This window comes from Rousettus aegyptiacus, unplaced genomic scaffold (assembly GCF_014176215.1).
Source record: "Rousettus aegyptiacus isolate mRouAeg1 unplaced genomic scaffold, mRouAeg1.p scaffold_m13_p_10, whole genome shotgun sequence".
NCBI lineage: Eukaryota > Metazoa > Chordata > Mammalia > Chiroptera > Pteropodidae > Rousettus > Rousettus aegyptiacus.
Window position 1 is genome coordinate 14,264,319 of NW_023416285.1, and position 25,708 is coordinate 14,290,026.

Here is a 25,708-nt window from a genome sequence, read left to right on the forward strand (position 1 = left end):
TCTGGGCCTGTCAGATGAAACGCTGTTGCTCTTGGTTATTTTTGGCTCTTTGCCCTTCTGAATAGGTGCATATTCAGTTCACTTCTTCCCCACTCTGAGCTGGGAAAAAGCAGGCAGCTTCCTTCAACCAAGGCTCCTCCCGTGTCAAAAGCTCTTGCCCTAAGCGGCAACTATCATAAGCTCTCTGGACTCCACATGGGCTGTTTGTGCCTTGTCCAGGTGGGCAGCAGGGCAAGTGCTCGTGTTCACTCTCTGGCCACTGATGAAGAGCTTTGTGAGCTGAACACCCTTGGGCAGGTGCAGCCTCCTCACTCAAACATGGGTCTGCATCTTGCCCTGCTGGGTATGGCTGCAAAAACTACGCCTGCTATCCTTGGGTGACCTGGGATGGGAGGGGGGGATAGTTCAGGCTCAGTGAGCACAGAAATAACTGTACACTGAGGGTCTGAGAAAGGAAATTACCTTGGGATACAGAAGGTCGAGGGCATGTGTCTATAGGTGGAGAATATCTTTGAGTGATGTGTTGAGAAGCACGTGTGTGTGGAAAAGGAGTGGAATGGAGAGAAGTTGGATGTAAATGTGCAGATGCACTTGAGGTGGAGAGCAAGAGAAAAGAGTGACTGGGCACCAGGCAGAGGACGTCAGTGTAAATAAATGAGGAGAGACAGTGAATACACGTGAGATCTTGGGGTACATGGGTTGTGTCGACAAGTCCTGACAATATTTTATAACTGCGTCTTGCAGCTGAAATCATGGTGCTCAGGCAGGCATTAACATCGACTTAGAGCTTTTACTGTAGCGGTAATATACAATATGAAGTAAAATGAAATGTCAAGATCAGCTGTACCTGGTGTGGATGCTTAGCAAGGTTCCCATAAAACTAAGAAAAGCGTACAGAAGGGGAAGCTAGACCAGGCTCCTACTTATCTATGCAGCTTTTTCTGAGAGATTTCTTTTTAAAGTTCTTATCTAGTATTTGATGGGTACTAATTCACTTAATGCTTATGGCTTCAGCAGCAGCAGCAGCAGCCTCATTTTATAGATGAAGAACTGAGTCATTGGAAAGACCAGAGAGGTCCGTGGCCAGGAGGTGGCGGAGCCAGTTTGGATTCAGGCATTTCGCTCAAGGACTCGAGCTCATACCACTACACTACACTCGTGCTGTGAAAGCGGGTGACGGAGAGGCAAACAGGTGCGCAGGATGCCGGGGACTCACACCTGGGGTTTAGCCTTAGGTCTCTGTCAGTGCTTCACCAGGTGCTTGAGGATAGATTGTCATGTCCGATATACCTGTCCAGGGCCTAATTCCACTACTTCCTACTTCCATGTTGCCTCAGGCAGGTCACTAATCCTTTTTGAACCTCGGTCTCCAGGTTTATAAAAATGGGGATAAAGTCACTGACCTGCCCATTTACATGGTGTCGTAGAGGTCAGGTAAGGTTGCATAGTGGGTGTATGGTAAATTATCTAGTCCTAGATAAGAGTAAAGCATCATTTATGTACTATTCACACTCGCCTTCTTCCAACGAAGTCTCATAAAGGAAGATACATCACAAATAAGACCATGAAAAATAGAAGGTTTATAAATACCTGTGGTAGCATGTCTCCGAAATAGACCCCACCCATGAACTATATCTCGCATTATAACCCTGGGGGAGGTATTTTCACTAGGGGAAGCCAGCTGCCACGTGTGAACTGTGACTACCAGCATGTTGGGAGAGCCCAAGCTGGCTGTGTGGAGGGAGAGAGAAATGCTCAGCCAGCCTCCAGCCATGCCGACCATCTCAGCCCAGGTGCCAGACATATGAATGAGCAAACTATGTTAAACATCTAACACAGTTGAGTCTTCAGATGATTCCAACCCTAGCCACCATCCAACTGAAGCTACATGTGACTCCCCAAGCAAGAACTAACTACTCAGCTGAGTCCTTACTGAACCGTGAAAGATAAAAATAACTTGTTTTGAGCCACTAAGTTTGGGGGTAGTTTATTCACAGCAATAGGTAACTGAAAATACTAATATTAGTTCTAGACTAATATTAGTATTTTAACTGAATGGTACATTTAGCTTTGAGCTTCCTGGCATTCGAAGTGAAAAGGGGAGTGGATGGATTATATGCACTTATTCTCTTAAGGTACTATGGTTTACCTGAATGGATAGTTGATCTGACTCATTTCCTTACAGTTAAAACAAAGTGAAAATTAAACTACCTTCCTTCCATGAGAATCTCTCCTATCTTTACCAAAATTACAGTTGTGAAAATTCCATAACGTGCTTTGCTAGAACAAAGAATTGCCATTGTCACCAACGAGAAAATGCCTCTCACATCTGCCCACATCTTTTAGGCTCTAGCTCAAGCCTGTCTTCTATTGTTTGGTTCTCGGGGCACCTTCTGCCTCCTGCCTCATTCCCATCCCAAATTAAGTCACAAAAGGGCTATGTTACTCTAGGGTCCTAAGCAGCCCAAACTAATGATTAAAATAGAAATGCTGAAAATAGTTGAAACTGAAGCAAATTGAATGATTTATTCAAACCTTCGGGAAAAATTACTATTCAGCCCAGAACTGAAATTTAGACTTCTGGTTCCTAATCAAGGAGAATGTAATACTTCCGTGGTGCTAACCCCCACAGAGGAAAAGGAAAGTATACATAAAATGCATGCGTGGCTGTCCATGAGTCCTTAGAACCTGTGCCCTGGGAGGTCAGGAACCACATCTGTCTTCTGAATGGTGTGATGCTTAATACCTTACCGGTTCTTATAAAAGGTTTTCTTCATTAAGTGACCTTCAAAGTCTCTAGTAATAAGAGACATAAAGACGAGCATGAACTAGTAATTTTCATTCTTTCCAGTGTGGCCTTGGTGAATGGGTGTCACTTGCCTACTGGGAAGTCTGGGTTTGCACATGAGTGTTTGAGGTCACCTTACTCGTGTGGGACCTGAACTAGGTCCAGGCAGCCCTGCGAAGGTCACAGTGAACTTTGTCTTCTTTGCCCTTGACCTCATTTTCTATAGTCTTCCCCTTCGTTTGTCTTCGTTTGTCCCTAAATTTTATTTCAGAGTCCTTATGCTGAAAATCTCTGTGGGTAGCTGAATGGTTGGGAGAAAGGGCCAGATGCAAATCTCAACTGAGTTCCTTACCCTACATTAGCATAAACACTTTCCAGTCATCAAGACCTTTCAGGTCCATGTTTCAGTCATTGTCTCAACAGTTCTGTGAACTAGGTTGTTATAGGTTGAATTGTATCCTGACTTCTGGTTCCTGTGAATATGAGCTTATTTGGAAATAGTGTCTTTGCTATGTAATCGAGTTAAGAGGAGATCATAGGGTGGGGCGTAATCCAATATGGCTAAGATCTTTCCAAGAAGATGGAAATTTGGACATAGACATGCACAGAGAGATGACAATATGAAGACACAGAGGGAAGACAACTATGTGAAGATAGTGGCAGAGACTGGAGTTTTTCTGCCAAGAGCCAAGGGACATCCGGAGCTACCAGAAGCTAGCAGAGGCAAGGAAGGATCCTTGTCTAGAGGCTTCAGAGGCAGCATAGCTTTGCCTGTGCCTTGAGTTTGGGCTTCTACCTTCCAGAACTGTAAGACAATAAATGTCTGCTGTTTCAAGCCACCTAGTTTGGAGCACTTTGTTCCAAAAGCCCTCAAAAACTAACATATAGATGTTGTCATTTTTCCATACTTTTAAATACAATGTTATTGGGCACCTACTTTGTACCAGGCTCTGAGCTGAATTCTGGAAATCAGACCCAAGGACACAGGTTGATACAAAGCAGATCGAAGACCCAGAACCTTCTGATAAATTTCCATGTTCATTCTGTTGTGTCTCAGGCCCTCCCATCACCTGGCTCATGCCCATTTCCACAGCCGTCTTAGAGGTAGACAGTGCTGGAACTGGAGTGACCTCCTGAATCCACCCCCCTAGTTTTCCAGGAGTGCCAGCGGAGGATCTGAGGGGTCACGCTACCAGTAGAAAGGCAGCATTGGACTCAACACGTCACCCCCTGACTCCAATTAATTCACGTTATGAATAAATTTAACAAACAACAAATGTTTGTGGAATGAACACTAAATTATTAATGACTGATGAAAAGAATGTGTTATACCTCCCAGAGGCATTTGAACATGAAACAATGCTTTAACCCAGAGAAGTGAATCTTTGATAGTAGAATGTGGGATGGGGGTGGGGGTAGGCAAAGCAAGGCAGGGAAATTTGGGGGCGAAGGCAGAGGCTTTCACCGACCCTTTATCTCATACCCCTAAAGCAACCTCTGCATCTGCTCTGAATCGGACTGACTTCCTTGGAGAATTCTGGAAGTGAGCAGAGGAAGAGCTTGTTGTCCTCTGTGCTTTGAGAGGCCATGCAGGGCTGTGACCAGTGCCCTCCTGGATTCAGAAGGAAGCACTAGCCTCATTATATGCATGTACCACGACTGCTGTTTTAAACTCCAATACTGCTGAACAATTCAGAAATAGATCCATTATGGGTCTGCTTTAGCCCCGGGGCTTTAACACAGGTCACTAGGAAATCCAAGATTGCACAGTAATTCAAACTCTTAAGAGAGAGAGAGAAAAAAATTCTCTCTAGCCCTGCCCGCCCCTCCGTTCCTCCAGCATAACAGAACGCATCTCTTTACTTCTGTTGTGCTTTGGAATAAATAGCTCTTACATTGAACTTGGAATCTAAATTTTTCCTCAGCTATTAATTGATAAGAGCAGCTCATTTTCCCTCTCATGCTCCAAAGTAAGATTACAGTGTAAATAAACTGGGTCAGGTTTAGCAGGACGGACGTGAACTGTTCCCTAATTCCTCTTAATCTCTAGTAAAGGAATAACTAGGATTTGGACGTCCACATTCAAGAAATAATTATGTCTCTCCTTCCAACGCGATCTAAATTAGTCCACTGTTCCCTCAAAGACAGTCCAACGAACCTCCAAATCGTGTTCTTCAATTGTAACCTCCTTGTTTCGTTCGAGTCCATGGGAGGAGTCGAGGTTGTAGGAGGGATTTGCTTTTATTGTTTTACTTGCACAGATAGGGAAAAGGGGTCAGTTAACAAGGCTTTTCTTGACTGTGGATCACCACGCTGTGCTCAGCATTTCATGAGCCTGGCTTCTTGTTTTCACAGCACATGAGAATCATTATCTAATTACTAATCTCACCCTGAGTTCTGAGAAGCTTATGACGACGGTTGAAGTTAATGAAGGCTTTTACCTATAGATCTGGTGCTAAATCATTGTGATTGACCAGGTGCCCACAATTCGGTAGGCACTGATAGAATGGACAGAAGGGAAGGAGAATTAAACAGAAGGAAATTAAGAAGGGGAAGAAGGAGAGGGCATCAGAAAGGAGAAGGGGTGAGAAGCCAACACTAGATTGTAACTTCAAAACACCTCATTAGGAAAATGGGGCAGTTAAGGAAGAACTCACCAAGTAATCTGCTTCCACCTTAATTATTCATTTATATATATTTATGTGGCACACTTTCTCTAGGGAACCCAATGTACTTTGCAAACATATTAAATAATTAACTCTCTCACATCTGAGCGAAGTGGAGAGGCAGCAAATTTACTCCATAAAAGGCCGAGTGGATTGGTGAGTGATGACTGGCTGCCTGACTTTGGCGTGGTAATCCCACGTGATCTTCACCAGAGGCCATGGGACAGAAGACCTCTTCTGGGAACTAATAGAATACTGCGGTAATCTGTCCTGGTACCTGTCAGAGTAAGCAGTTTTTGTTTATATAGATAAATGATGATAAGTAGATAGGCAGGCACATAAACGGATATGAATTACTCTAGGAATCCAGTATATTTTGAGGGACAGTGTTATCAGAAGACAGTCAAATGGGTATAATTTTTTTAAAAAAAAATACTGCCTTTAGAACAAAAATAAAAGTTACAAAGGATTTCAAAGCAAGAACATCGATTGTGGCATAAAATAAAATTGCAAAGGTCAAATGCCACGTGCTGAGCAATAACATTTACTAAGTTCCGTTTAAACATATTTCGAATTCGTAAAATTATATCCTCATTGTACTGTTGACAGGACACCATGAAAAAAAAAAAAAAAGCTGTAACAAGAATGGTTTAAACACCTCTCCAGAAAGCATAAATGTGTCCAAATCGGTGGAGGACAAAAAACAAACCAAACACTTAAGAAACGTTTGAAAAGAAGAAATGAAAGTGGCAGCTGTTTGGTTGCAGCGAGCATGGCGGCCGAGTGAGCGGGGCGGACACGTTGTCATCAGAAGCTGAGTTCCTTCGTGGGCTAAGACCTCCTGGTCCAGTACAGGGACAGACTTCTGTTCAGTGCATCTTAAAACCCGAGAAGTGGAGCCCCTAAATGTAGGAGGGCAGGCACGGTCCTCGGAGAGACCGTGGTAATTAAAACCACAGCATGCATTTGTCCGTGTACATATCACCTGGCGACACATCACCCACCAGCAGCTGATGTCGAGATGTAGCCGACTAACCTACAGGAGGTGTGAGGATGGTGATTAAGAAGAAGACAGCTTTTCTTACCTTTTTAAAATGAAAGACGACCTTACCCCAAGGCCACTAGAAGGAAATTAAAACCAAAAAGGGAAGGATGGTGAGCTGGAAGGAAAAAACTTTTTTGAAAAGCAAACAAAGCCACTCTATTGATTTACAAATCCATCTGGAATCCTGACTGCTTTCCGTTTTTATTTTATTTACTTTATTATTTTTTTTTTATTTTACTTACTTATTTATTTATTTTTAAAGAAAAGCAACTCGGTGTGTTGAATAGAATTGGTTCTCCACTAATTCCCAATCAAGCCTTGGAACAAGCTGTTTGACCCTACAGAGCTGCTTTATCCATTGAAAATGATGACAGCCACTCTCAGGATTGTTCTGAGGATTAAGTGAAACGGTGTCTGGGGAAGTGCTTTGCAAACTATATAACTACGGGGTTATTAGTGTCCTTTCGGACAGGAACGAGAGCCTGACACTTCAGGGCACCCACTTCTGTCTGTCAGAATCGAAAAACTCACAGGCCTCTTTCTCCCGCCCTGTTTCTTAGACAAACCTCCCATACTCCTGCCACTGGGATGTTCTAAAATCGTGCTCCGGTTTTGAGGATGTCGGTCTCATATTCTTCCTCGTTTTCCCCCTACACTAACCTAAGTTGAGCTGGCTAATTTCAACATTAGCCAAGGATCAGTCGTCAGCCTTAATATTAACAAACCAATATTTTCCTGCCCAATCCTGCTTCCAGCAGCACAATGACAAAACAAAACATGCCCTCTCTCCATATTTCTCCAGGTGCTATGGATAAATTCTTCTTCCCCAAAACAAACATACAGGCTGCCTGGGGGGGCTTCTGTCTAGGGCTTAGTGACAGTCAGACCAACTAAGTTTTCTAACTCCACATTTTTCGTAGACATAGCTAATCTTATACCTTCTAATCTAAAATACAAAAAGCCTTTTCGAATAATGTAAGCCTTGGTATTATTAATATTTTTAGGTGGTATTTTATTACTATTCACATTTTGAATTTATCCCAGAATATTTGTTTGTTCTAGTATATATAGATACACATACATATATAGTTTGAATCTATTTTATACATTAAATATGTAGACCAAACAACTAAATAGATTAGAGATGAGTTGAAACTTATTTTGTATATATGTTTATTTAATTTATATGTTTTATATATGCATAAGTTTAACTTGTCTATTTCTAATCTCAACTCAGGAGATTTCAATTTGGGATGGTTAACGGGTACTTCTGTGACATTTCTAAATCCTGCGTCTCCAATTATATAAAAGAAACATCTGCTTTCCTAACCAATTTCCCAATAAGTTACCTCTCATGGAAGTGAGAGGTAACGGTCCTCAATGACAACGCCGGACCCCCCCAACTGCGATTGTGTTAAACCTCGCGACACACGGACAGGGGTTCAGTCACTGCTTTTATTTCTATTTTCAGAAAAAGGACAGTGGCGACGCAAGGAGATTTTGCCAATTGTCAAGGTCACTCACACACAGCACGGTGAAGAAGCCGAAAGCCGAACACCGGCTGTCCCCTCGGCTGCCCCAGCTGGGCGGCGATGTCTGTGCCGGCAGAGGTGAGGAGGCCACCCGAGAGCGCTTCACTCTCTTGGGAAATTTTGCAGAGCTTTTCCAATTCCTCTAGACTGTGGTTAAAGCATCCCAACGATTGTGTTATAGCTTTTCATTCCCTCCCATTTCCCACCAAAGCTGAGATGGAGAGAAATATTGAAAATCTCCAGAGCACAGATAGCCAACAACCGGTTCCTTTTCTGTTCCGCCGTTAAGAAAGAAATGACAAAGCCGTTCTTTTATTTCAAACTTAAAGCCACAAAGTCGACTTGCAGAATCATAAGCTCAGCTTTCCTCCATGACTAGAAAGGATCTGCCCCCATGGTTGGGAGTGCCGAGGCAGCCCGGAGTGCCGTCTTTTCTGTACACGTGTCTACGTAGTTTGGGAGCTAAAACTGATTTTAGTTTGAAAAACCTCTAGTCACGTTCCACAGGACATCATAAAACTTTTTTATGTAAAACAATCTTCAAATTATTGGTAATCCTTGTTTTTATTTCACAAAACCACCCCACCAGATTTATTAATTATGGATCAATTATAGTAGTTCCAAAGTGAGGAGTGGAGGTGGGACAGGTACTCTGCCCCACAGGGGACATTTGGCAGTGCCTGGAGACATTTTGGGTTGTCACCACTGGGGGGGGCAGGTATTGGCATCTGATGGGTAGAGAGGAGGGGAGCTGATAAACATCACGCAGTGCACAGCACAAAGAATGACCTGGCCCCAAATATCAGCAGCAACAAGGTTGAGAAACCCTGTCCCCAGCCATCAGTCAGCATTCAGGAAATAGTTGTTTTCCCCTTCCTTCCCCTCCTCCACTGTCCAGAATTCTGCCCTCCAGGATTTATTGTGGTCTTAGCATGCTATGTATTACAATAGCTTGAACCAAAAATGCTTTTTCAGATCTTTTGAATCTCTGAATGTTGAATACCTGGAGTATGAAAATGGCTATTACAATGTATTTTATTTTTAGCATTATAAATCGAGTTGAGAACATTTGTATTTTGAATATGTCTACGTTTAATCTCAGTTGTAAGCTGAAGCCTCAGCACACAAATGCCACACATCACCTTTCAGGGGAGAGATTATGCCAGCTGGTTGTGTGCCTTGTGTTCTATTAAAGTTGAAACCAGGCTTCCCTGTCAGACTGTTACAACTAAACGCATTTGGCTCCGTGAGCAGCAAGCACCAGCTTCCTGCCCAAATGGTTCATTGTGCACGGAGGAGGCTGCAGATCTGGACCACTGGAGTGTGTCCCTCTGCTGCCCCTGAGCATTCTCGCTATTATTCACTGAGGCCTGGGAGACCAGCCTGCCCGGCGGCTAACAGCTGTCAGGGGACACCTGTAATTGAGTAAAGTTGCCAACCAGGGGCTCTAAAACCCTCTTCCTTGTATGTCTCTGAGTCCCACAGCTCACACTATGAAATTGGATCCCTTCCTGTCCTCCACCTATTCTTCCCCATGTGTCACCTCTGCTTTTAGGATGAGGACGGAGCTCCTGTAGGGCCTGCAAGGTTCTGCCCAAACACTTTGATCTCTCCATTCCTGCTACACTGACCTTCATTTGAATCCCCATTTAAGTTATGCTGTCCCCTGCCACAGGGTCTTTGCAAGAGCAGTTCTCATTTTCTTGAGAACTCCCCTCCCTTCCCCCACTTCACCTAGCTAATTCACCTGCTCATTTAACAGATATCAATCAGCCCAGGCTCACTTCCTCAAGGACACTTCCCAGACCTCCCTGACTAAGTTCTTCTAATACACATTTCCATCATACTATATTCTTTCTTTAGACCTCTTACACTGATACAGTTCTACAATTTTGTGTGTGATTATTTGAATAATGTCTGGCCAGGACACATCCTTGTAATCCGAGCACCAAGCATAATACTTGGCATGTAGTGGGTGCTGGGTATTTGTTGCTTGATCATTTGACTAAACGAATGAATGAAAGAACACATGAACGAATGGATAAATGAATAAACAAAACTATCCTAAAACCTAGAATCAAGAGCAAAGCCACAGGTACAAAACCATGTGTGTGCTTATGTCTAGGTAACCATCTGGATTATCCGTATTTGGTATTTAGATTATTGAAGGGAACAGAAGAGAAACTCTGCCTACGAAACATGCAACTGAGAAAAACCGTACACCTCACTTAGAACATCATTAAGTTAGAGAACAACTCCCACACTCTGCTCTGGATGAAGCCAACATCCAGATTCTCCCTGCAACTTGGCTCCCCTAAAATTCTCTGTTCTTCCCCCCCCCCCTTCCCGCCACTCCCTAACATGAAATATCCACAGCTGCACCATTTCTTTACTTTCTTTTTTCTTCTGGTGAGGTTAACCTTCCTTCTTCTGTTATATGTTGTGCAATACCGAAGAGCCAACACTACCATTTAAGATATTTAAATGTGACTTTGAGAAATGAGTCTGTCTTAGATATAAAGCCTACCATCACCGCAGTGAACATGATGGCAACGTTTAAATCTCTAAATAAAGAGATGCAACACTTCCTGCATATTCAGTGCTGAAGTAGATGTTATATATGATTCCTGTTTTTTTAAGCATTCAACTAAGGTAGTAGAAGGGAACGTAGATTTGCTTATTTTTTATCAATGAAAGCAACTTCCCTTGACCGAAGGAAGAATTGTTTCCTCTGCTATAAAGAGCAATGTGTGCGTGGAAGCAATGTGTGTTAGTTTCTGAGCAGGCTTTATTTTTATGTTATTGTGTCATCTTATGCACAGTCCCCAAGTGCCTTGTCAGTGACAACCACTCATTAAATCATTTAAACTATCGTATAAAAATAAAGATGGATTTGAAGCCACCCTGAGCCAGTCAGTCAGTTAGCAAATACTGATTACTTCCCACTGGGTCCCAAGAATTCTTGCAGGTGATGGAGGTATATGTATTAGAGAAGTTATGGTCCGTTTCCTTGAAAGGACTTAGAGAATAATCTGAGTGACAAATAGATGAAGCCGTAATCAAAATAAGATTATTCGGATAAACACTGTCTTGGCAAAACGAATTGAAGATCAGCAATAGATCCCCTGCACATTCAGCCAGTACGCCGCAGGTGTCGTGCCAGGCACAGGAGGGAAGCTGTTCCGTGAATGCGAAACAGTCTGGTGAAAAGTTACACGACTCCGAGAGAAGAGCCTCTGAGAGGTCAGGCTGGTTGGTTGGTCCACAGCTGAGCTCCTCCAACTGGCGACAGGAGAAGTCACAGGACAAATTTGGTGCATCTTCAAGAAGTATCATTTCCCTTCTTTGGCAAAAAAAAAAAAAAAGAGAAAGGAAAAGAAGCATGACATTTTTCAACAGGGAAACAAACGTGGCTATATCATGGAGAAGAATTTAAAATAAAAACCTTATGAAAATGTGGAGCCACAAGAATTTTCATAGCCTGAAGGTAAAAGTAGAGGTCGGTTCAACCACTTGGAATATGGTTTGGGAATACCAACTAACTTAAAATATGCAAAACTCACCATCCAGCAATCTCCTTCTAGGTATATGCGGTGCCAAATTCATGCTCAACAGATATTTACAAGAACATTTGCCACAGTATTAGTCAGAATAACTAACAACTGAATATAACCTAAGTGCCCATCAACAATAAAATGTGTAAATAACTTGTTGTTTGCTCATATAATGGCCACCCAGCAATAAAAATGAGTGGATTAGAACCACACACAGCATCACAGATGAATCCCACCAACATATTGAGGGAAAGAAGCCATACACAAAGGAATCAACAGTGTTTGGTGCCGTTTACATAAAACCCCCCAACAGGCAAAACTGGACAATAGCATCAGCAGTCAGAACAGTGGTTGGTTTCCTTTTGGAAGAAGACAGTGAGGCACAAGTGTGGGGGGGCTCCTGGGACACTTGTTCACCTGGTGGTCATATGCCTTATGATTACGTTGTGTATTTATGTTCTGTGTACTTTTTGGAATGTACGTTATACATGAATCATGGGATTAAAACTTTTTCTTAAAGCATGTGACCCTTTGAAAATAAAAACACTAGCATTCAAAAACAATATATTGCTTGTTGTGGGGGCCGGGGGACTGCCTCCCACCCCCGTCTGCCCCGAATGTGCTGAAGCCTGTCTTCATCATCTGTAATTAAGTACCGGAGGCAGAGGCATGGATGGGAGTGGGAGAGGAGGTTATCACATAAGACCTGGTTGCTGGAAGGTAGGTGGGAGTTGGCCAGGTTCTGTTTCCTAGCCCTGGGGGGAATCCATCAGGGACACCACTGCCTGGGGACTGTGCCGAAGCACTAGACTCTGGTTATCCGAAGTGATTGGAAACAGATTAAACAGCGGTGGAAGCAGGAATTGGGTACAAGTGCAGAAGCCAGAGGGGAGAGCCACATAAGTGGCACCAAGTGACAGACACAGCTGCTGAGGCAGTAAAGAGAAAGCAATGGGGAGAAGTTGCTGAGGAGTCCAAGCGCAGGTCAGAAAGGAGAAAGATGGGGCCAGAGCTGGGATCCAGGATGGGACTGGCTCTCTCACGCCGCCGTGTTCCAGTATTAAGACTCTGAGGACTGAGAATTCTGAATTCGAATCTGGGCTTCTAGGTGGTGAAGAAGGTATATATGTCACGGTTGGAGGATATAACACTTTTTGTCTAGCAGTTTGTTAGCTTGACTGTATTATTATTTATATTTGACATTTTTATTTTAGGCTGCAAAAACAAAACCAAGCAAACAAACACCAAGGAAAACTTGAAATAGTCGTGTCATCCTTTCCAGGGACACAGAAGGTAGACACTATCACAAGGAAAAGATGCTTAGCTAATGGAAGTTAAATTTAAAAGTACAGTTAAAAGAATGAAGCTTAACTTCTGAAAATGCTAGATTTTATTTTCCCCCCTGTGGTAACCAATAACGGTACTACTGAGTTAAGGTTCTTCATTAGTTAACCATGTCACCTCAAATATAAAAATCCATTAACAACCTAAGTTAATAGGTGTGGTCTTACTGGAATGTCTTAACCATACATTCGTCTTGAAAAGTTTTGTTTTTGTCTTTTAAAATGATAAGTTGTCTTATTATAAGCACTGCATTTCTAAAACAACGTAATGAAAGACAGAGCTGGTGCAAGCCAATTTAAACCCTTTTAACTACCAGCTGAAATAAATACTTTGGTTCTTCAGGAAAAAAATTAGCAAAGCAAAAGACTCGTTTCATTTAATATTTTATTTTCATAGCTGTAATCTAATAGTTACATGATAAAAAACACTCCAGAAGAACCAAACTATGTAGCAATAAATGAAAATGTGTGAGAGACATTCTGCATTCAACATATCTGGCAATGATGATGAATATGATGAAATTAAAATGCTAGGTAGGACAAACTGGTCTTTAAAATAGTGATTTTTCCCTTTTAAAAATGACTAGGTCTACCAAGAAAATACCAACCATAAGCCTGTAAGTAAATAATCGTTGCGTTCAGGCTGTCACAGTGCCCGTTACCCACAAGGCCACATCCATCCTGCCTCACTGCTGCTTGCCCTCTGCTGGGTTTTGAACCTTCTTTGAGCCATAGTCTGGATCATTTTTCTCATCTCCTCCTTATCTTTTCTCCTCTGTTTCTTCACTTTCTTCATCATGTTCATCAACATCATCTTCAGTAGCTTCTCCAGTAAAGTATGACACTGAGTTGAGGATTATGTGCTCACGTAAAAAGTACAAACTTCAAAGTCTGCAGCAAGGATAGCTTCAGCATCATGATCTAGGTCTCCGCCCTCAGGAACTTTAGGAGGGGCAAAACAGGTAAAGGAAGAGTTATTGGAAACTGTTTCAGTCACAGTGCAAACTGTCCCACGTCCTTTGTGTTTTCGCTTCTTTTCAATGGTTTTCAAAGTGACTCTTTTCCCTTTTTTCCAATCTATCTGGTACCCTGTACAACTCATAATTTCTGGCCCATCAAAAGAACAGGGGTCAGAATTATCTGGTTCTGACCTCATCCTATATGTCTTTGTCAACACTTCATTTGTGAAATAGTCTTTGGGTTTAAAGTGAAATTCTAAGACAAAGCTCATGGGCTGGCCAGCATCTAAGAGCTTCACTTTAATATCGTTTAAGTGCTTCAGAATAGGTTCATCATGTTCCTGAACTATATCACTGAGCAATTTGACATTCTTAAAAGCAGTCAAACAAAATTCAGGAATGCCTTTGGGGTCTTTTTTTCTTCAGCCTTTTTTCTCTTCTTTAATCTTTGCCTTTTCTTTCAGCTTCTCTGAAATTTCATCTTCCTCATCTGGTTTCCATTCACATTCTTCTTTCGTAGGTTCATAAATTGCATTCATGATCTAGAATCACTTACCAGATAAAGGCTGATAGAGAACAGCCTACTTTCTTTCGAGATCATGAACTTCCTCATTGAACTTGGCTTCTATCTGTGCGCATTTAACTTGAAGGCTTTTGAAAGCATTCACTTATCTTTTAACTACCCTAGGCGAGCTTTCAATGTATCCTGCTGGCGTTTCTACCAGACCATCACGTCTTCCTAGGAGCGCTACAAGAATTCGAGGATTTTACACCATCTGAACCGTCAGCTGATGCGCTTTCATTTTTGTTTCTTCACCAGTTTATTCTTCTTCTATAGAGTCAACATCCTCCAAATCTTGATCAAGCTCAGAATGTTCTTTGTTGTCAACGTCCACCACGTTGAAAGAACCCCAAACTTTGGTGGCCAGCACGGGGAGCCAGGCAGCTGGAACTATACAGGCAGTGACTCAGGGTAGTGGCAGGTGTGTGTGTGGGGGTGGGGGTGGGGGGCGGGGGAAAAGCAGTGCCTCGAGAATATGGCGCTAAAAAAAAAAAAAGAAAAAACATTAGCTTGACTTATTAACTTCTAAAGATTTGAACACATGGCATGCTGGCCTCCCGTTGTACTCTTGCCCCAGGACCCCTGACTGTTGGGGGTGGACCTACTAGAGACTTGCGTTCCTCACTTAGGAGAAACTGCCTCTCTGGTAGAGACCACATTTTAGTCACGGCTCTAGTTTATCAAGGATTTTTCAAGCACTTATTCTGACATACCAATGCCAGTTATTAGCTCTCTCCCATCCCCCAGCTGTGGGCAAACTCCACATTGATAAACATGGCTTCTGATTTATTTGTGCCGATAAAAATGCTGAGCAGGACAGGCGTACATTGGAGCCTTGCAGGAACTGTTAGAGAGCTCTCCAAGACTGACGTCGGCCCATGAATCCATACACTTTGGGGGCCATTGTTTGACTATCAACACAATGCCTTATCAGTTCTACCCTACCCATAAGGACATGGTGAGAGGTTCTTGAACTCTTGTAATCAATATACGTGGTGTCCGTGGCAGGCTGCTGATCTCACACTCGAGGACTCTGGCAGAGAAGAAATAGAGTGTCCTGCCTATCTGGTCAAACACTGAGGCTCTCCTGGTTCCTGCCACCTTTTTTGGACATGATTCTCCATGTTGCTTCCCACTGCTGGCTTGAAAAGTGCAATTGAAATTGGCTACTTAATAAATGCAGTGGTGAGCAGTACAGAAGCTAACGAGGCCAACCTTCAAGGTTATCTTTGGAGTTTCTGGTTTTAATGGGAAAAATGGCAATGACTTTGGAGAACCAAAGGGAAAGATCAGCAAACTTTTTCCGTAAAGCACCAAATCATAAATATTTTAGACCTTGAGGGTCATACAGTCTCTGTTGCAACTACTCAACTCTGCTTTGAAATCAACCAAAGTGAGAAAGCAGACATAGGCAATACTGAGTGGAATGAAGTGGCTGTGTTCCAATAAAACTTTATTTACCAAGTCAGGTGGTGGGCCTGATAGGGCCCATGGACTGCATTTTGCAGTCTCCTGTTCTAGGGTGTAAACACTCCCTTAGATTAAGCAAAAGCCTTTAGGAAATGGATTAGTTCTCCGAGTCCGTGAGAAAAACAATGGCAACACCATGTATCACACTTCTGGCGGATCTCATTGACAGGTTCTGCTCTGTTGATCAGAGGCCAGCAGAAGAATCCATCTAAAATACCAATCTGTTTGCGTCTTTCTCAGCCGAAAACCTTCAGGGCTCACATTCACACTGGGTCTGGCCCAGTCGCCCTGGCTTCTTTCCCAGATTCATCCTTTGTCACTTTCACACAGACTATGCTGTCCAGCCACGCAGAGCCCTTCACGCTCCCCTTGTTAGAGGCACACTCATGTCTCCAAACCTTTGCCCAGCTGTTCTGCTGAGAAGACTCCCCACTCTGCTTTCGAATTCTTATTCATCCTTCAAGACACTGTCTCTGCCTTGATGTTTCCCCTGCACCCCTAAGTTGGGTTAACGTCTCCTCTTCTCTGTTCCCAGCACTCTCTATACTAAGACCTATATGTCATCAAGACAACTTCGGAGCAATCTCTTCTAATTGATTTCTAATGGTTTAACCCTATCTTGTATTGCATTTTAAAAATCTGTTGGCTCCTTCTTCACTGGGTTGTGGACTTTTTTTCCGACTAGGTTATGCCTTATGAGTTCTCCTTTGCCCCGAGGTTAGCACTGAGTCTGCCATGGAAAGAATGCTGAGCACGTTTTTGCACAACTGTTTACCTCGGTGCAGAATGTCATTGTGCTAGTGCCACTGGGGTTCCATGGAGTGATTCACAGTTTAGATTGTCTGCTATTTTTATAAGATACTTTCAGTGTCTTAGTAAGCAACTCTTCCTGACAAAGCACTTGGGAACTGTTCATAAAGGACAGAATGATATTAAAATCAAATCAGGTGCAGAGGTAAATATACAAGTCTCTCCTCTGCCTACATCATACGCTCCCTACAAATCGGAAAAGATAATTGTTTTAGTTGATACAGCTGTTGTATATTTATGTACATGTGCTTTCTCTTCGAAAGGTATCTCATGAAAATCTTGTGTTCGTATTAGGTATGAGACCACGTTGCATCTTTTTTTTTATCTTTGAATAACTTTCCTAGGTCTTGCTGATTTGATCTTCAGTTCCATTTAGAACACCAAAGTGATCATTTATTCACCGGAACCCTAGCACCTCAAACTGTGGCTGTAATTTTTCAGAGTACCTCCTGGATGACCCCTCCTAGGGTTAAATCTAGGGGAGTATAGGGCTCATGAAATGACACATGCCCCAAGGCCTATTGCTATATTGTTTGTCCCAGGAAAAGGACAACTAGGTGTTTGAGACGGGCAAGCCCACTCCCCAGACGCTGCTCTTTCTACACATTAATGAGTAAGACACATGGGACAGGGGCAGGGGGCAGACGTGTGGCTGTGCTCTGTCCCCAGGCTCCTTCACTCTGCCGTTAGTCCTAGCCTCAGGCTCGCCTGGAGTGGGAGGCCAGCGGCAGCAGAGTCCCCTTTTTCTAACTTGCACACAGGCGCCTTATAGACCAGGACTGGCCCCAAGGAAACCCAAGGCAAAAATTCTAAAGACGAGGCACACCCAAAACCTCAAAAAACAAACAAACAAACAAAAACCCTTACTTCCTCTAAAACTTCAGACAGCCTCATAGTCTTCTTATTTGCCCCCAAGAATTCTTGGGAAAACGTTCCATCCATATGAATCGCCGCAGCTGGCCAGGCTGACTCAGTCCTGTGCCCACTTGGGGGGCTGCATCATCGCCTCTGGGCCTTTACCCAGATCTCTCCCTCGGCGGCAGTGCTACTCCTTAGAGAGAACCTGCCAAAGAGGGTCCACGGCTGCCCCTGCCGCACACAGGCCAGCGCCTCGAGGCTGGGAGGCCGCGAAGCAAGAGAGCAGAAAAGGGAAAGTTGTAGGAATTAGTTTCTTTTAGGCTTGTCTGATTTCCTCTGCCCCAAGTACGGCAGGACATAAATAGATAATCAAAGATTTTTACTTTTCCAAGTAAGTATTATGTAATCGGAGACTGCTGCCTTTGTTACTTTGAAACCTCACTGGAAGAAAAATCTCCTTGCATTCTCCATTACACTGGGCATTGTCTCTCTGCTTTTACAGGGGAGTCCTCACGGTCAAGTCGACAGACAGCCACTGAAGCTAATCAGAAAAGTCTGTGTAAATTAATACACGCACTGGAGTTTTGGAAATATATATCCTTTAAGATCCTTTGGAGTGTGTTTGTGTGTCTCTGTGTGTGAAAAGATATCATATGATGACACTGATAATCCATTTCAGGAAAAAAAAAGCCTCGTTTCCTTCTCTCGCATCTGCTGAACCCAGGAACATGGCCCCCACCCTCCTCCACACCAGACCTTCAAAGATGAGAAAGGGCTCTGTTCCCACACCCATTCTGAGAAGGTAAGCCTTTCAGCCCTTAGCACAGGGAATAATTTCTTCCCTTACCATACGATTTCTGACTCTCCAAGGCTTCAGCCCCCACCGCTAATGACTCCCAACTCTACCGCGAGCTCCTGACCCCAGACCCCGTGTTCTGCGCCCCCTCCCGGACGTCGCTTCATATCTGCCCCCCAGGCATCTCCAGTTCCACTCGTCCAAGCTGAGCGTCCCCCCTCTCCCACCCTCAGCTCACCAGGCCTGCTATTCCTGCCGCACCGCACCGTGACTCTGCCCAGTCACCTGAGCGAGAAGCCCGACGCCCCTGGTCGGGAATTCTTCTCTGAGAAACGAGGCTGACGGCGCACCGGCCCCGCACAGGTCGGCACACAGCAGCCAGAGAACCCCGCTGTTGGCTGGTCTCCACATCTCGGCAGCTGTGCCCCCTCCATCCATCCCCTCTCCCTTTGTCCTAGTTCAGGCCCTTAGCTTTTTTTCTCAGACTTCCCCAAACGTGGGGTGGAAGTGCGGTTCAGAGCCTGGGCTCGGGACAAGGCGCTCTGGGTTCAAATCCTACTCCCCCCTCCGCCCCCCACCCCCCCCTTTTAGCTCTGCATCCCGAGTCACGCCAGTTAGTCCTCCTGTGCCTCAGTCCCCTTATCCTTAAGTAAGGATGATGCCTTATATAAGGGGAAGGCCAAGCTTTTCTTATAAAGGATGAGGTAGTAAACGTTTCAGGTTTTGTAGGTCAAGATACAACATTAAGGCTATTACACAGGTACTTATATAACTAGAGAGAGAATAAATTTCCACAACATATTATATAGACAAAAGTTCAGAATATAATAATAATTGAGAAGAATTTTTTTTTTTTAACACAGGTCTGCTAATGAGAACAATGGAAATCTCTTGGAGGGAAGGATAACATTTTGCTTAATTAAGGTTCCAAGTTAGTATTCCCTATCTTTGAAATCTATTGCAAATGTTCATCTGTAAAAACCGTTCTTCGCTCATGGGCTAAAAATAAAAACAGGTGGTGGGCTGGATTTGGCCCACAGGCTGCAGTTTGCCCATTCCAAGGAAAGAATAAGGAAAGAGTGCAAAGGGCTTGAGGAGCCATGAATATTCAAAGGATGTTTGTTATTATAATTACCTCTCACCATCCTACCTGCTTTCACCCTTGGCTTTAGCCATGTAAATACTTAAGGTTTCCTTGACCAGTCATCCGTCTGAACCTTTGCTCATGCTGTGCCATAACTCTTCACCTTCCTAAGAATCCTTTCTCGCTCTTCTCCCTTCCCTGTCTTCCCATCCCTGAGAGATTTGTCCACTCCCCCGACAAAGTCCTGCTCAACGTGGCCCTTTACGGAGCCCCCACCCTCTGCTGTAGCGTATGATCGTTGATTTCTTCCTCTTTAAATTGCAAGTAGAAACTATGCATTACACACGATATTTCCAATGCTGCGCCTGATCATATTATGTGCTCAGTAAATATTGGCTGAATAAATAAATGAACTTCCTGCCAGAAAGATTCAGCAGAAACCTTCCTTGATTGCCCCACTTCCCAGGGAGCTCTTCCTTCTCCGAGTACCTAAAGTATTTGGTGCTCATCTATTTTCTTATAAGAGACACTTTCTAGAATAATGACCAAGTGCCTTGGCTCTGGGTACAAGACCCAGCTCCATCACTTCCTAGCTTTGTGGCTTTATATGGGTTACTTAACTTCTCTGAACCCCCACTTTCTTGTTGGGGAAATGAGGATAATGATGGTGCGCACCTCATATGTCACTTGCAGATTAGATGAAACAAAGCACATAAAGCCCTCAGCACAGTTAACACGCCGTGTTTATTGCTTTCCTCACATTTTTTGAGTAATGACCATGGTCTAAGCCTTTTCATTAATACATTTATTCCTCACAGTGACCCCATGAAGTAGGTACTGTAGTTATCCCCATCCTACAGATGAAAATATGGAGACACAGAAGTTGTATGACTTGCCTATGGTCACATAGCCAATGTGGCAGAGCCAAGATTCAAAGCTCTGAAGCTGTGCTGCTAACCGCTGTTGGTAGGCATCTTACCCTGGGTAGAGACTTGCCTCTCCCATAAGATTGTAGGCTCCTTGAGGGTCAGGATGTGTTACAGAATTCTTTGTACCCTTCCTGGCTGTCAGCACAGCACTGTGCATATGGTGACGCTCAGTTTACATCTGCTAATTCATTTGCTCATCCCTCAACCACTCTGATCCAGAGGAGGGATTCAAAGAATGTTCTAGGGAGATTTTCTCTTGTCCAGGCCTGACAAACCTTTGTGTCTTAGAGAAGGGGACAGGACGGGAAAGTAATGTAAGAAAGGAGTACAGGTGGGCATCTAGGGGAGAATATTGCCTACTCAGAAGGAATTTGAGTCTATCTCGGAGAACATCATTTCCCTCTGGGGGCACCAACTCCACCATCAGTGAGCAGCTCTGAGGACACCGACTAACGCAGGCTGATTCCACTGATTGTCTATAACGTGACTGTCCCTCTTAATCAAAGTGATGTCATCCTCTGATTTCGGAAAGTGAAGGATAGCAAAATTAATGACGGCTCAAGCGGGCTTCTAATGGCCACGGGCAGCCGAGGGGCTGCAGGGCTGCAGAGCTGGCTGCATTTCAATGATATGTGCAGGCATCTCTTCACTAACAAGGGTGCCGTAAGTCTTAATTACCCAGAACCAAAACCTCACCTTGCTGCTTATCCCCTGGGAGCTCTCTGTGAAGTCAGTGGGAGCTTTGCCTGCAGTTCAGCCCAGTGAAAACTTGCCTGCAAATGTTTGCAAATTACCTTGAGCTCCTCTGATGGAAACCGGAGAGAATTATTTATTTTTAGAATGTTGGCATAACCTGGTCCCTGTTTCTCCCAACACACACCTCAGTGTTACTCAAATTCCACTCCCTTTACCTCTGATTACTTCTGAATTGTGGACTTCTTTCCTTCATGGTGGATAGTTGCACCTCTTAAGTCTTGTCCTCAGCCAAACCACTTGAAGTGTCCTGTTGTTCTCATCCCTTAGCAGCTCTCTCTAAAAAGCCTAATGCATTTGCCATCAGAGGAACTGATTTGTCCTTTCCTTTCCAGCAGTGGCTTGCCCCATCTCTCTCACGTGGAGGATGTCAAGAACCCCTACACTGCGCTTCTTTCCCTCTGCAAGTAGATGATTTGGCGCCCTGCCCAGGTCCCCCTGACTGGGTGCTACTAACTGCTCATAAGGGCTCCCTTCTGGAGACTTGCCCTGGGAGAAGAGCGCCAGTCATTTTCACCTGGAAGAGCCTGGGAGGTTTTTGCCTCCCCTGTGGGGACAGCCCACAGCCAGGACTGCCTAATAATGAGGCACAAGGCTGCCCCTCCGCCATGCTCCAGCGCTCCCCTGGGGATCCAGTGAGGTTAGATCATGTCTCCGTCTGCCCTATTCATGCTTCACTCACTCATTTCCAGGTTTCGCCTGCGAGCATTCCCTCACAACTGCTTGCCCAAGAAGCCAGCTTAGGCTCAGCTTCTGGGCAACACAATCTAAGACACCTCTGTGCCACCCTTATTCTGCAAGCAGAATAGTCTTTAAAACTTCAGCTCGGTCCTGTAACTTTCCATCTTACAGCCGTCCATGCCTCCCATTGGCCAAACTCCATAGTATGGGTCTGAATCCCACAGACCCAGTGCTGCTTGCCCCTCCTGTCTCGCCTCTCATTGCACCTTCTGCTCAAGAGGTCTTTTCCTCCAGAGAGGCCTACTCAGATCCCTGTCCATGGCGCCTGGAGCATCTGCGTGTGGACCTACAACCCTCTGTTCTGACGCCAACCGTAAATCCTATCATATTGAAACTGCCTTCCTGCTTGTCTTTCTCCCCCTCTAGACTGCAAACTCCACTGGTATTCCCAAATCCCACCATGCATCTGGTCCATGTGAAACCTTCAATAATTATTTGTTGATTGACGAAATGAACTGCGGAATGATCGAGCTAGATATTTTGTAATAATGTTTAATAATGACAGCCCATTTCAAGTTAATATAGCCTATAGACATTTGCCTTCCTGTGGTTTATCCAAAGTTTTCCTAAATAGAATCCCCTGGAAATGTGCTGAAAGAATTAAAAGTTTTTAATATTTACCACTCTGCAGTCTTGTTAGAGCATCTAGCAAGTCGACATGTGAGAGGGCCCCCAAGTCTCTGAAGATTCCCATTTCTTTTGGACCCTCGGCTTGCAATCAAAGACATGCCAGGCCCACTGACCTCTGACTCCCAGAAATCCCCTGCTGAATTTTAAATCCCCTTACCTTCCTCTGTCTGCTCCCAACAACAATAAAACAAACAAATAAGGGTGGGGGAAAAAAAAAACAAAACTAAAAATCTGTGCAATCCAAGTGCCAGAATAGCTCCGTTCGCCTGAGGAAGAAACCCTTCAGCATCAATGAACCATGCCTTAAAATCTGCCATTGCGCTGCTTACTTTTCAGAAAAGCATCACCCTGCGAAGCTGCTCCTGAACGCAAACCCTGTGACTGCCAGAATCATCCAGTGTTCTGACTTGCCTAGTTCTCACTTTGGAATTGGGTGTAGTACTCAGGGGAGGTGCATTAATTCTCGGCGTGAACACAGACTGAAACGCGGCAGCATTAACAAATTACCAGTGATGGATATGCAAATGGAGCAAGAACGAATATTAAAACAGCCCTATCTCTTTTTTGCCGCTACCTTGTCTTGTCCAAAATTTATAGAAATATTAATCCTCCTGGCACGTTTAGCAATGGACTATGTAGTAACATTAGCATATGTGGTAACATTCTTGAGGAGGCTAATAATTATCTCTTGTTAGCAAGATCAACTTACTGCAGTCTTTCACTGCAGGAACAGAAAAATATTTTGACTTGCTATGCTAAGCAAAACACGGTGGCAGAATAAAACCGGGCATTTAAACTAATAATAATAAAGACACAGCTAGAGTTCCCCTCCACATACAATAATTGATAAAAGTGACAGAACATAGACATGGTAGTAATAGAAGAATGCGTTATGAATGACTGGTTGACACACAAAGGGACAAACTTTCTTCCAATGTTTATGTGATTATCGCTAATATTTACTAGGCACCCGCTGTGCATAGCACGACTCTTATCAGGGACCAGGATAATAATAAATTACTACCTGTCAGCCACGTGCACAGTAACTTCATTATGTGACTAGGCAGCACTCTTATTAAGTCTTTGGAATCTATTAAAAGTCTCATTTTGAAACAATGAAGCAAGAGGAACAAATTTATGAATTGTGGATCCCTGGTATTAACCCAAAGACAGCCTCGGAGAGGAAAAAAATTCTTAAGAAAAAAAATTAATTTCTGCCAAGGAAAATCTAAGAACATACGTTAGCAGACCCGACCAGATGCCTCTGGCTGTGCTGTAACAGAGATGAGGCGAATGTCTAATTTCACAGGAAAAAAAATTATAGACTAGACTTTGAATCAGGCAAAGTCCAAAAACCTTCCTTACCAGGTTCTCAGTCAAGTAACACCATAAATGACAATGTCCTCACACGTCCAGGATGCCCCTCTGATTTCCGACTCCGATCAGTATCATGTTGTCACCTCCACCGATGCATCCAGACATAACTCACCCCTTGCACTGAGTTTAATTTGCTTAGTAAACCCAGCAGATTGTTTGAAAAGTTGGGCATAATAAAACCTCACATCAGTGCACGCACATCTTTTTGCAATGTCACTTTGCACTGCCTCCTGTCAAATGATGAAGTCTATTCCTCTTTGCCCTGGATGTAGCGAGACTTTGTAACTTGCCTTGGCCAAAGGAATGCAGTGGAGGGGGTTTATTGGCCTTAAGGGACCTTTCAGCTTCCACCTTCACCTTCTTAGAACGCAGGGCCAACAGGTAAGGAAGCTTGGGCTAGCCATCGTGAAGATAAGACCTTGAATGGAGAAGGAAGCCCAGCCAATCGCTAATACCAATTTCCAGATTTCTGTGTGAGGCCATCTTTGACCATCTAGTCCCAATGCTATGGATTGAACGTTTGTGTTCCCCTGAAATTCACATGATGCCTTAATCCTCCATGTGATCATATTTGAAGGTGGGGTCTTTGGGAGGTAATTAGGTCATGAGTGTGGAGCCCTCACGAGTGGGATTAGTGCCTTTAGAAGAAGAGACACAAGAGATATGAACCAGGAAGAAGAATCCTCACCGAATCAGCTGGTACCTTAACCTTGGACTTCCAAGACTTCAGACCTATCAGGAATAAACTTCTGCTGTTCAAGCCACAAAGACTATGGCATTTTTGTTATAGCAGTCTGAAGTAAGATACACAGTCATATTACCTGATGACTGCAGAAAAAATCCAGCTGAAGAACCACCCCGTAGAGCCCAGCATGAACTGCTGACCCTCAGGGTCACAAACAAATAAAACAGTTACAGTTTTAAGCCACTAAATTTTGAAGCACTTTGGTACACAGCAATAGGTCACTGGGCAATAACTCTGTGATAAACTTTAAAATTTTGTGCTTTATTTTAAGAATGAGTCTGCTCTAATTCCTTGTACAGAACATCGTTTCTCAGAACTGTGTTAATTTGTGAAGCTAAGGAATTTCTTCTCATTTCTTTCCCATCATTTCTTGCAGAAATTCACACTGAGACTGAACTGTTTAACCTTTCTTTGTAAAGGGAATAATGAAAATTGAAGGCTCAGAAATGCTTGTTCAATAGTTGACTGATAGTTTGTTTACAGTGAGGTGGGTTGAAAGGCAGCTCCAGACATTCTCCTCTGTCTGGATCAGGCACTGCCAACCGTGCCATACCTGCAGCACCATTGCCAAGACCTTGAGGCCTAAGAGAGGGCTGTTGGTGACAGGGACCTTTGGATGGTACATTAGTTAGGGTTCTCCAGAGAAACAGAGCCAGCAGAGAAACAGAACCAACTCACTTTCTCTTTCTCTCTCTCTCTCTCTCTTTCTCTCTCTCTATATATATCTATCTATATCTATATCTATATCTATATCTATATCTATATCTATCTATCTATCTATATCTATATCTATATCTATAGATAGATAGATAGATAGATAGATGGATAGATATAGATATAGATATCTATTTTGTATCTATCTGTAGATATCTCTACAGATGTATGTGTATATAGAGAGATACGTATAGCTATATATGTATCTAGAGACAGATATTCTATTTCCATATATCTGTATCTGTATTTTACATCTATATCTATCTTATATCTATCTGTCTCTATACATATATAGACATATATATATTTCTCTGTCTCTCTGTCTCTCTGTCTCTGTCTCTTTGTCTCTCTC

At 43.5% G+C, this 25,708-nt stretch overlaps 1 pseudogene; it reads right to left on the reverse strand.

Annotated features, from left to right (window-relative positions):
• Positions 1 to 13,500: 13,500 nt before the first annotated feature.
• LOC107515708 lies at positions 13,501 to 15,353 on the reverse strand (annotated as a pseudogene).
• Positions 15,354 to 25,708: the final 10,355 nt, after the last annotated feature.